General features: G+C 46.4%; 1 protein-coding gene across 1 annotated transcript in view; it reads left to right on the top strand.

The window, feature by feature from the left end:
• The first annotated feature begins 12,451 nt into the window (after positions 1–12,451).
• The window catches only part of SANBR (SANT and BTB domain regulator of CSR), a 49,558-nt gene continuing 49,029 nt past the window's right edge, over positions 12,452–12,980 (top strand). Inside the window, exon 1 of the mRNA XM_063441411.1 lies at positions 12,452–12,532. The gene's annotated coding sequence lies outside the window, so the exon portion shown is untranslated. The remainder of the gene's footprint in view (positions 12,533–12,980) is intronic.

Below are 12,980 nucleotides of genomic sequence, written 5' to 3' on the forward strand. Positions count from 1 at the left end.
ACCACACTATGAAAGAACGCTTTGTGCACTTAAAGGGACTCTCCAGTGCCAGGAAAACAATCCGTTTTCCTGGCACTGCAGGTCCCCTCTCCCTCCCACCTCCCAATCCCCGGTTGCTGAAGGGGTGAAAACCACTTCAGTCACTTACCAGAGGCAACGACATGTCCCACGTCGCTGCTTCTTCCTCCGCCGCCGCTCCTCCTCTTCATTACGTCGGCCGGTGGGCGAGACTGATCCCGCCGGCTGGCCGGGGAGACCTAATGCGCATGCGCGGCAATACCGTGCATGCGCATTAGAGCTCTCCATAGGAAAGCATTGAAAAGCTTTCCTATGGGGAATTGAGCGACACTGGAGGTCCTCACACAGCGTGTTTTCTGTGCTATAATCCAGGAAGTGCCCTCTAGTGGCTGTCTAGTAGACAGCCACTAGAGGTGCAGCTAACCCTGCAAGGTAATTATTGCAGTTTGAAAAAAAACTGCAATATTTATACTTGCAGGGTTAAGGGTAGTGGGAGTTGGCACCCAGACCACTCCAATGGGCAGAAGTGGTCTGGGTGCCTGGAGTGTCCCTTTAAGATATACCCCGTTTCCATTATCATATTACGACCCCACATTGTTTGCTGAGTTGCACACAAATCTTATGCTGGTAATAATCGCAAGCCTTTCTTTTTTCCCTTTTTGCGAATAAGTACAATGTAAGGGATGATACTGGAACTCAGATACATTAGCACAAATGCAATTATGAAAAGAAGTGTGTCTTTATTAGGACAAATGCATCTCTCATTTCATTTAATTCTGACTATTACTGCAACAGTTCTGCACCAGCATGCCACAAAAAGCGCTGTGCATAGTTCTGGCATCATTTCTGATGCAGACCAATCCATTATTGGCTCTTAAAGGACAACTAAAGGCACCCAGACCACTTCAGCTTAATGAAGTGGTCTGGGTGCCAGGTCCATCTAGGGTTAACCCTGCCTGCTGTATACATAGCAGGTTTAGATTTCACAGTGAGAAGACGCCAGCGTCCATAGGACTGGCTGAATCTGCGCGCGACTCTTGCCGCGCATGCAAATTCAGCCGATGACGTTGGAAGAAGGAGGAGAGTCCCAAGCACCGGAGAAGGTAAGAATTTAATCCCTTCCTCCCCCTAGAGCCCGGCGGAAGTGGGACCCTGAGGGTGGGGGGACCTATTAACACTATAGTGGTCCTTTAATAAATTATATCCAAACTAGTGCAACTACTGCATCATTCCTGCATTAATAGTCACATGTTCTGGTGCAGCTTTGCTGAGCTATCTCATCTGGACCAAATAAAAGCCACCCACCTGCAGTGATATGGTAAGCAAAGAGGGGGGTGGCTGAAATGGCATGCAGTTTAAGAATTTATTGTGAGGGTATGGGTGTCTGCATGAATCTGTAAGTGTGTCTATGTGAAATTGTGTCTGTGAATCTGAATATGTGAGTTTTAATCTGTGTGTGAATCTGTGAGTGTGAATAATCTGTGTGTTTGTGTGAATCTGTGAGATCTCTCTTTACATCTCCCCCATATTTATCCTATCTCTATACCTATTTGCCCTCCACCTCCACTTTGTGCAATTGTATCGTGTTTTGTTTTATTTTTATGGAGCATAATAAAGTTTTACTTCATATTTGGATACATTGTCCTTAATTAGTTGCCTGGAGGGTCTGTGGTTGTTTATCCTACCAAGCTACTGTAGAGATATTGATTAGCTCTTTTTTTTTTTTTTTTTTTTTTTTTTTACTTATTATTGAATTTTCAATGAATTTACCAGTCTGGAGGGGGGCGGGGCCGGACTGCCATGCTGGCGGGTCGCATGTCTGCTGAGCTCCTGCCAGTTTTTACCTATTCTGCCCTAATTAAGGGCAAACAAGAATAATTTCTTGACAAAAAACTACCAGAAGTAACACAGCGACCTGCTGCGTGACCGGAGGGGCTCCGGTCTGGATACTGTGAAGCCCTGCCGGAGGATAGTGAACCCGGAGCTTGCGGCCTACTGAAGCGAGGGGTGGGGTGGACGGCTGCCGCCCTTACCTACTTATCGACTGTCTGGTGCAGCTCCGAGATGGACTGTCTCGCCGGCCCTGTTTCCCCCCCCTTTGGACCGGTGGGGGTTATCCCAGTCCCCACCAAGGCGCGGTTCCGCTCACCCAAGCAGGAAATGGCAGTTCCCGTTAAGCTGACTCCGGGCGACACTAAGATGGCTGCCGGCGGGATGCCTAAAGGCTCCCAAGCCTTCACGAAGTGGGCCTCACAGGAGGAATGGAGGAATAAGCTCTCTGACCACATATGGCTACAACTCTGGTCTCGGACCCAACGACGAAAGGAGAAGCCCGCAGCGGCAGCAGCAACGCCCCAGCCTGGCCCCCTAAGACCCACCAGGCGCAACTCGGATGCGGCCGTGACGCCCATGAAGCAAAGACAAAAACCTCGGAGGACGCTTAGAAGCAGCCAGCACTGCCCTGCTACGGAACACTACCCACCCGGGCCAAGGTCCACAACGGGACAACTCCCTGCAGGCAATCAACATCCAAAAGCGGTCCACAGCTACCTCTAGGAGGAGAAGCAGTCTGTCAGACGAGCACGAAGCAAAGCCCTGACTGCAGCACAAAACTGGACATGGGAGTCTGGGGCGCTGGACTTTACTACAACAGGGGCAGGTGGGGTGCAAAACTGCGAGGCCTGAGCTCTTATTTTAGTCGACACAGCGAAATATGTGAAACGGGTATAGGTTAAAAATGTGATACCTTACATGTATAGCTCCCGTAACCACGTTTCTCATTTGTCTTGGGGCAAATAATATTCTTTAGCTTAAAGCACCAGCGCCAGGTGGTACTTACACCAATCTAGTAAAGCATGATAATAGCACTTATACACAGTTCAACACTAGCCTGTAACCCAGCATTAGAATCTCTGACTAAGCTTGTCTCTAGCATAACTATATACTTATAGCCAAAGCTATACTGTTAAACCTGCTTATGTTATTGTATTATTATAAACATATGCCCCGCATGTTAAGCGTGGGAAATGCTTGAGGAATGCTTTTGGGGCACTTCGAGTGTGCATGTACCAATTCTATGCACTGCAAAAATAAAAAAAAATTAAAAAAGAATTTAACAGTCTGGAATCCCTCACTCTTGCTGGGTTTGGGATTCATTCCTTTTTCATATATTGCATTATTTGAAGGGTTCAATCCCAGGGTGGACCTGGTACCACCCACACTGACCTCACTGTTCTAAATCCAAGTTTATCCTAGACTTAGTGACGGTTCCTTTTTATTTGAATATACACACATGTACACTGCTAAACATACACAGTCAGGCATAGTATACATATTGTAAGTAGTTTTTTTAGTGGTTTAGGGATTTCACCCTTCTAATTTGTTTTCTCTTATGTAATTCCCTGAGATTTTACGTAATATCAGGTGGCGTTGTGTCCTGTGATGTTGTGCATATATAATTAATTATGCAAATTAGCATGGCTGGTATACCCCCCACCCCAAGCTTATCTGTATATGAGGTTTGAAAGGAAGTGGAAAGCATTATTTTGTCAGGATCGGGACAGGGATCCAACACGCAGAATACAAACAGGAGCTAGGTACGTATACCAGACCTTAGAATGGCCGGACTAACGTAAGGAGAAAGCAAAGAATGGTCAGAGACAAGCCGAGGTCGAGGGAATGAGAGAACAGGTAAGCGAGAGACGAGGCGAGGTCAAAGGACACGAGAGGTAAGCAGGAACGAAAATACAAGCCAAGTCAGAACCAAAAAGACAAACAGTAATAAGAGCACTGAGTGACCAGACAAGCTAGAACCACGACAGGGCAATGAACCATTACACACATCCCTATTTTATACCTTGGCTCTTTAATTGATGACTCCGCCCCTGCCGAGCCCTGATTCGTTGTTCGGAACTAGATTGACAGGTCGGGACGTGATTGCCGTCATGACGTCGGCTCCTGAGCGCCGCGTCATAAAAGGAGGCGGGGTTATCGCGGCCGGCGTGTAAACGGCTATGAGAGCTGTGAGGATTGGGTGAGTCAGCCCCCGTGAGAGGACGGCCGTCTGAAAGTCTAACCTCCTCCGAGGTAGAGACTTCAGGTACCCTGACAGTACCCCCCCTCTCAGAAACGCCCACCGGGCGGAAGGAACCGGGCGAGACGGAAAACGAGCATGACATGCCTTGAGGAGACGAGGGGCATGCACATCTTCCCGGACCACCCAAGACCTTTCCTCAGGACCATAACCTTTCCAGTCAACAAGATATTGCACCCTCCCCCGAGAAACCCGAGAATCGAGAATGGACTTGACTTCATACTCCTCCTGACCCTCTACCTGGACAGAACGAGGGGAGGACACAGCGGAGGAAAACCTGTTACAAACCAAAGGTTTAAATAAGGAAACATGAAAGGAGTTCGGGATGCGCAGGGCAGGCGGAAGAGCCAGACGATACGCAACCGGGTTTATACGAGACAGGACCCTGTAAGGACCTATGTAACGAGGAGCAAATTTCATGGAAGGAACCTTCAAGCGGATGTTTCTGGTACTCAGCCATACCCTATCACCCGGGGAAAAAAACAGAGGCACCCGTCTGCGTTTGTCAGCGTGTCGCTTGGATACCGTGGAATTATGAAGAAGAATTCGTCGAGTCTGATCCCACAACTTCCTCAGATTGAACATCAACATCAACATCAACCGACGGTATCCCTTGTGAAGGGGAAACCGACGGAAGAACGGAAGGATGAAAGCCATAATTCATGAAAAAGGGGCTAGAACGAGTAGAATCGCAAACGAGATTGTTGTGCGCAAACTCCGCCCAAGGAATCAGACCGACCCAATCGTCCTGGTGTTCAGAAACAAAACAACGCAAAAATTGTTCAACCTTTTGGTTGGTGCGTTCGGCAGCTCAGTTGGACTGGGGATGATAGGCAGAAGAAAAATTCAATTTGATGCCAAATTGAGAACAGAAGGACCTCCAAAACCGGGAAACAAATTGGGGCCCTCTATCAGAAACAATTTCAGAAGGAATACCATGTAAACGAAAAATCTCCCTCGCGAAAATCTCAGCCAATTCGGGAGAAGAGGGCAATTTAGGCAGGGGTACAAAATGAGCCATTTTAGTAAACCTGTCAATCAACGTGAGGATAACAGTATGTTTTTTAGAAACAGGCAAATCGACAATGAAGTCCATAGCCAAACAAGACCATGGTTTCTCGGGAATTTCTAGGGGGTGCAAAAGCCCACATGGAAGCGTATGAGGTTGTTTAGTCCTCATACAGACATCACATGCCCCGACGAAGTCTTTAACATCCTTACGTAACGAAGGCCACCAGAAATCTTTAGAAATCAGAGAACATGACTTGCGTATGCCAGGGTGTCCGGCAAATTTACTGTTATGAAAACACTGCATCAGTTCCAGTTGGAGTTCAGGAGGAAAAAATTATCGATCCCCAGGAACAAGTCTGGGGGCCAGATGCTGTACTTTCTTGATCTCAGCAAGCAATGGGGAGTGAATCTTGATGCTCGTGTTGGCAACAATATTACACTTGGGAACTACAGAAGAAAAAACCATATCAGACATAGTAGAAGGTTCATGTTGGTGGGACAATGCATCAGCCTTAGAGTTCTTAGAACCAGGTCTATAAGTGAGCACGTAGTTGAAATGAGTAAGGAACAAAGACCAACGAGCCTGCCTGGCGGACAAGCGCTTGGCTTCCCCTATATAGGACAAATTCTTGTGATGCGTCAAAATAGTAACCGGGTGTAAAGGCCCTTCCAACAAATGTCTCCACTCCTTTAAAGCCATAATGACCGCTAATAGTTCCCTGTCACCAATATCATATCTGCTTTCAGGCCCAGACAATTTCTTAGAAAAAAAACCACATGGGTGCAGCGGTTTATTCAAACCTAGCCTTTGGGACAAGATAGCGCCTATACCTGTCTCTGAGGCGTCTACCTCGAGTAAAAAAGGCAAAGAGGTGTCAGGATGAACTAACATCGGTGCTGAGGCAAACTGTTCCTTGAGTGTTCTGAAAGCAACAAGCGCCTCAGGAGACCAGGTCTTGGTATCAGCACCCTGTCTAGTCATATTGGTAATAGGAGCAATAATAGAAGAGTACCCCTTAATGAAGCGCCTATAATAATTGGAGAATCCGATAAACCTCTGAATGGCCTTGAGTCCCTTGGGCAATGGCCAATCTAAAATTGATTGGAGTTTAACCGGGTCCATCCTAAACCCGTCTCCAGAAATAACGTAACCAAGAAAGTTTATCTGAGATTGGTCAAAGCTACACTTCTCCAATTTGCAGTACAAACCATGTTGTAGAAGCTTGCGTAATACCCTTCTGACTTGTTTGTGGTGAGTCTCAGGCTCTCTAGAGTGTATTAGTATATCATCCAAATAAACTATAACACATTCATGTTGAAATTCCCTAAGAACCTCATTAATTAGGTCCTGGAATACACCAGGAGCATTGCAAAGCCCAAAGGGCATTACCATATACTCATAGTGGCCATACCGGGTATTGAAAGCCGTTTTCCATTTGTCTCCCTGCTGAATTCTCACCAAGTTATAAGCTCCCCTCAGATCTAACTTGGTAAAAATCTTGGAGCCTTTCAGACGATCAAATAGCTCAGTAATCAAGGGAATAGGATAAGCATTTCTGATCGTTATCTTATTCAAGCCCCGATAATCAATGCAAGGCCGTAGAGTGCCGTCTTTCTTATCTACAAAAAAGAAACCGGCCCCGGCTGGAGAAGAGGATCTCCTAATAAATCCCTTGTCTAGGTTCTCCCGTATGTACTCCTCTAAGACTAAGTTCTCCTTAGTGGATAGAGGATATACTGTACCCCTCGGAGGCATAGTACCAGGCAGGAGTCTAATCTTACAGTCAAAGGACCTGTGTGGGGGTAAAGTATCAGCCCTCTTTTTATCAAAGACTGCCTTTAAATCCAGGTACTGAGATGGTATCCGTAAATCTGTGGACTGGTCAGAGTTACTTGGTGCGTCAACTACGCAAACCGGTGAGACTTTCTGTAAACAACCTCTCTGGCAACCCTGACCCCAGGAGACTATCTCACCTTGTTCCCAATCAATAATAGGGTTATGCTTCTTAAGCCACGGATACCCCAAGACTATTGGAACTGAAGGAGATGAGATAAGCATGAGGGATATTCCCTCCTCGTGTAAAATACCAATGGTTAACTTAACTGGTATAGTCTCATGAAAAATAACAGGGTCTGATAATGGTCTACCATCTATGGCCTCAACGGCCAAGGGTGTATCCCTTAGCTGAGATGGGATAGAGTGGTTTGTGACAAAGGCTTGGTCAATAAAGCTTTCAGCTGCTCCGGAATCTATCAATGCCATAGCATTAAGTACTCCCTTTTCCCAAGCTAAAGAAACAGGTAACATAAGCCTATGATCCTTGTAATCATATATAGAGGACAAGATAGAAACACCCAAGGCCTGTCCTCGTGAGAAACTTAGGTGCGAGCGTTTCCCGGACGGTTAGGGCAATTTAGGCATAGGTGACCTCTTACTCCACAATACATACACAGACCCTCCCTTCTCCTGTATTGTATTTCACTTTCTGAGAGACGAGTGTTACCTATTTGCATAGGTTCTGGGAGAGCTAGAGTTGTAGATTCAGAATTCTGAAATGCGGGAGCTAGTCTTAAGGAAGGTCTATGAGTTCTATCTCGAGTGTTCTGCCTCTGTCTCATGCGTTCATCTATTCGAGAAATAAATTAAATTAATTCTTCCAAATTTTCAGGAAGATCTCTTGTGGCAACCTCATCTAGGATCTCATCTGATAATCCGTTCAGAAATGCGTCCATATAGGCCTGTTCATTCCACTTGACCTCTGCCGCCAAGGATCTGAACTCTAACGCATAATCCACAAGGGTTTGGCTATGCTGTCTAAGACGTAATAGTAGTCTAGCTGCATTGGCCTTTCTTCCTGGTGGGTCAAAAGTCCTCCTAAAAGTAGCGACAAATGCATTATAATTATAGACTAACGGATTATCATTTTCCCACAGAGGGTTAGCCCATCTAAGAGCTTTGTCAATGAGTAACGAGATTATGAATCCAACCTTCGCCCTGTCTGTAGGGTAGGCGCGGGGTTGTAATTCAAAATGAATCCCTATCTGGTTTAGGAAACCTCGACAGGTATCCGGAGAACCGCCATAGCGTAAAGGGGAAGTAACACGGGAAGAGGCTCCCACTGTGGCTACCTCTAGACCTGTATTAACAAGAGAGATGGATGGTGTACGCATCTCCTCTGATTGATTACTAGGATGGGATAGCAATGCTTGCAGCGCCAGAGCCATCTGGTCCATTCTATGGTCCATGGCTTCAAATCTCGAGTCAGGAGAACCAATCTGAGCGTTTGTACCTGCAGGATCCATTGGCCCTGTCGTAATGTCAGGATCGGGACAGGGATCCAACACGCAGAATACAAACAGGAGCTAGGTACGTATACCGGACCTTAGAATGGCCAGACTAACGTAAGGAGAAAGCAAAGAATGGTCAGAGACAAGCCGAGGTCGAGGGAACGAGAGAACAGGTAAGCGAGAGACGAGCCGAGGTCAAAGGACACGAGAGGTAAGCAGGAACGAAAATACAAGCCAAGTCAGAACCAAAAAGACAAACAGTAATAAGAGCACTGAGTGACCAGACAAGCTAGAACCACGACAGGGCAATGAACCATTACACACATCCCTATTTTATACCTTGGCTCTTTAATTGATGACTCCGCCCCGCCGAGCCCTGATTCGTTGTTCGGAACTAGATTGACAGGTCGGGACGTGATTGCCGTCATGACGTCGGCTCCTGAGCGCCGCAGTCATAAAAGGAGGCGGGGTTATCACGGCCGGCGTGTAAACGGCTATGAGAGCTGTGAGGATTGGGTGAGTCAGCCCCCCTGAGAGGACGGCCGTCTGAAAGTCTAACCTCCTCCGAGGTAGAGACTTCAGGTACCCTGACATATTTCCCTTCTGCCCACAAATAGTCTCTTTCACAGGAAATGCAGGAACAGCATTGAGTGATGCACACTGTACAACCTCTTTTGCATCTCTGCTATCAATCATGTCTGACTGGACTACAGAAGACACTGGACAGTGAGTATTTCGCAATTAACCCTTCAAACTCCACATGCCTTTTCCCTAACCCTAAACGTAACAACCCATTTTCTTATTCACAAATTTAAGCACTCAAAGCCCGAACCTAAAAAAGCTGTTTACCTTAACCCTAGGTTTAACTCCTCTTAGAGGGACATGCACCAATTTGAGACAACAGTCTCCTTCAAAAGCTTTAGCTGTGACCTTACTCTGCATGCTAAAAAAATGTGGTAAATAATTTTTTGATATTACCTACTTCTTTTTAGTGCTTTCCACAGCAACTCGGGTGGACACAGATCTAACCAGCTGGGTGGAGTTAAAGGGATACCATAGTTACCAGAACAACAACAGCTTAATGTAGTTGTTCTGGTGAGTATATTCAGTCCCTGCAGCCTTTTTGCTGTAAATATTGCATTTTTAGACCAAGTTTATACACTTTTACATACTTTTCAAAGTGTTTCTTATTTTATTTTGGTTTGTATATTTGTTTAAAAATGTTTGCTTGCTGTTTAAAAAAAAATTGTCAGGTAATGCATGTCCCTTTAAAAACTAAACACCTCCTGTACCCCATACTAAATTTCACCCCACTCTAACCCTAAACCCAATAATGCTTACATTTCGTATAGTACAACTATAACCCCTCTCAAGCTTTTAATCATCTAAACACCCTATGCACTCTTACTATGAAATTAGCCTATCTGTAACCTAAATAAACCTTTTATACTTAAATATTTCTAAGATTATCTTTGGCCATGTGTGCCTTTACACCATTGTTTCCCAATTGGTGTTCCACGGAACCCTAGAGTTTAGCGAAAACAAAATCGGGGTTCCGCAGAGATTTGCCCATCGGGTGGCCAAACAATTAGGGCCACCCCATTGGTATCGCTGAACAAGGGCCAGGTCAGGCGCCACGGCCGTTTAAGACCAACACGAGGATGACTGCACATATAAACATAATGACCTGTGTGTGTATGTATCTGCCAGTGTGTTTGTCTGTCAGTGTGTGTATCTAAGTGTGTATGTGCCACTTTGTGTATCTGTGTGTCAGTGTCTGTATCTGAGTGTGTGTTCCAGTGTATTTGTTAGTGTGTGCATCTAAATGTGCCAGTTTATGTGCCATTGTGTGTATCTGTGTGTATGTGTCAGTGTATCTGTTAGTGTGTGTATCTGAATGTGCCAGTTTATGTGCTAGTGTGTGCATATGTGTGTCAGTGTATCTGTTAGTGTGTGTATCTGAGTGTGCCAGTATATGTGCCAGTGGGTGTGTGTATCTGTGTGTCAGTGCGTGTTTATGTGCCACTGTATGTATGTATCTGTGTGTGCAGGGGCGTATTTGCCGCGAGGCAAACAAGGCATTTGCCTTGGGCGGCATTTTCCAGGGGGCGGCAAAAAAAAGCCGCCCCCAAACGCCCAGGGCAAATGCCTTGTTAGCCTTGCGGCTAACAGACATCCTGGGCTGGTTCCTGGGCGGGCGGGCGGGCGGCTGGCGAGGGAGCACTTCCTCTGAGCTGTCTGCTCAGCTCCCTCGCGCGCCGCAGAGTGAGGCTGGGAGCCGGAATATGACGTCATATTCCGGCTCCGCCTCCCAGCCTCACTCTGCGGCGCGCGAGGGAGCTGAGCAGACAGCTCAGAGGAAGTGCTCCCTCGCCAGCCGCCCGCCCAGCAACCAGCCCAGCAGCCCGACCGGCAGCCCCACTAGACCCCAGGGAGAGGGAGAACCCCCCCAGCATTCCCAAAGGTAAGGAGGCTGGGGGGGTAAATTTAAAAAAAAAAATGAGTTAATGTGAGTGAGTGTGTCTGTTAGTGTGTGTGTGTGTGTCTGTTAGTGTGTGTGAGTGTGTCTGACTGTGTGTGTCTGTTAGTGTGTGTGAGTGTGTCTGTTAGTGTGTGTGTGTCAGTGAGTGTGAGAGTGTGTGTGAGTGTGTCTGACTGTGTGTGTCTGTTAGTGTGTGTGAGTGTGTCTGTTTGTCTGTTAGAGTGTGTGTGTGAGAGTGTGTCTGTTAGAGTGTGTGTGTGTGTCTGACTGTGTGTGTCTGTTAGTGTGTGTATGTCAGTGTGTGTGAGTGTGTCTGTTAGTGAGTGTGTGAGTGTGTCTGTTAGCAGCTAACAGACACACTCACACACTCACTAACAGACACTCACACACACTGACATACACACACTAACAGACACACACACTAACAGACACACACACTAACAGACACACTCACTAACAGACACACTCACACACAGACACACTCACACACAGACACACTCACACACAGACACACTCATACACTCACACACACACACTGACAGATACGCATCCATTAGCTAACAGTTAGCTAATGGATGCGTATCTGTCAGTGTGTGTGTATTTAGAAGGCGGGGGAAGGGTTGGGTGGGGGTGGCGGGGGAAGGGTTGGGTGGGGGTGGCGGGGGAAGGGTTGGGTGGGGGTGAGGGGGGCGCCTGAGTTTTGTCCTGCCTAGGGCAGCACAAAACCAGGATACACCCCTGTGTGTGTGTATGCTCCAGTGTGTGTATCTGTGTGCCTATGTGCCAGTGTGTGTGTATCTGTGTGTATGTGCCAATGTGTTTGTCAGTGTGTATCTGTGTGTGTATATCTGTATGTGTGTATCTGAGGGGTTGTGTGTGTGTGTGCCACTGTGGGTCTGTGTGTGTATGTGCCAATGTACCTGTGTGTGTATGTGCCAGTGTATCTGAGTGTGTGTGTGTGTGTATCTCTTAGGGTTATACACTAAAGTAAGAATGGAATGTGATGTTCAAATGCAAGGTAAAAACTGCTGAATTGTAAAAAATCTCTGTCACATTTTTCCACTTTGGCCTTAAATTTGAAATTCTCTTTGGATTAACTTTGAATTCTCCCTGTTAGTAAATAATCCTATAATATAAGATGTTTTATCCAGGTAAGCATTACTAGAAGTCCCAGTGTCAGTGTTTATAGCCTGTGCCCATGGCAGGTCTCCTATTAGTGACTATGGCAATGTTCCTCTACTTTCTCCATGTATACATACACAGTGGGCTCTCCGGGTGTGTCAGTCCTGATGGTACTGCAGGTCTCCCCCCAGCAGCTGGCAGGCCGCAGCCTCCTCCCTCTGGCTGGTTGCTAGGAGACCAGAAGACGCTCAGCTCGCACCCGCTGCACTGCGGCAAGGCAACCGAACGTCTGTGCAACCTCCCTTCCCCGTGACGTCAGAGCCCCTCTCCCCAGTGCCTGGCCGCCCCTGCCAGGCTGGTGGCTAGAGCTGGCTTCCCATTGGTCGCCACCCAGCGCTGATTGGTCGCCAGGCCAGCAGGTTCCAGGCCAGTGAGGGTGGTTGAGCGGCCCCGGCTCCTGGGATCTTCCCCGGGGTGTGTTCGCTGGAGGAGCGGCTCTGAACACAGTGTGCCAGCAGGTAATAATCATAATAATATTGATAATAATAATCCTAATAATACTGATACTGCTAATAATAATACTGATAATCATAATAATACTGATAATACTAATACTGATACTAATAATACTGATGCTAATAATAATAATACTAATAATACTGATACTGATACTAATGATAATATTGATACTAATAATAATACTGATACTAATAATAATACTGATACTAATGGGGGGTCTGAGCAGTGAGCCCCCATTGAGCACAATGTGCAGTGTATGGGCATCTGTATTGTAACCATGGGAGGTGTAACATGTACTGAGACCTGTTATAGGCATTGTATGTCCTGACTTATAACAAAGCTCTGGGTTATTTGGCTAGATTCAAACAAAGCAATGCCACTGTGTGTGTAATATATATATATATATATATATATATATATATATATATATATATATAAAACATTTAT

This window comes from Pelobates fuscus, chromosome 2 (assembly GCF_036172605.1).
Source record: "Pelobates fuscus isolate aPelFus1 chromosome 2, aPelFus1.pri, whole genome shotgun sequence".
NCBI lineage: Eukaryota > Metazoa > Chordata > Amphibia > Anura > Pelobatidae > Pelobates > Pelobates fuscus.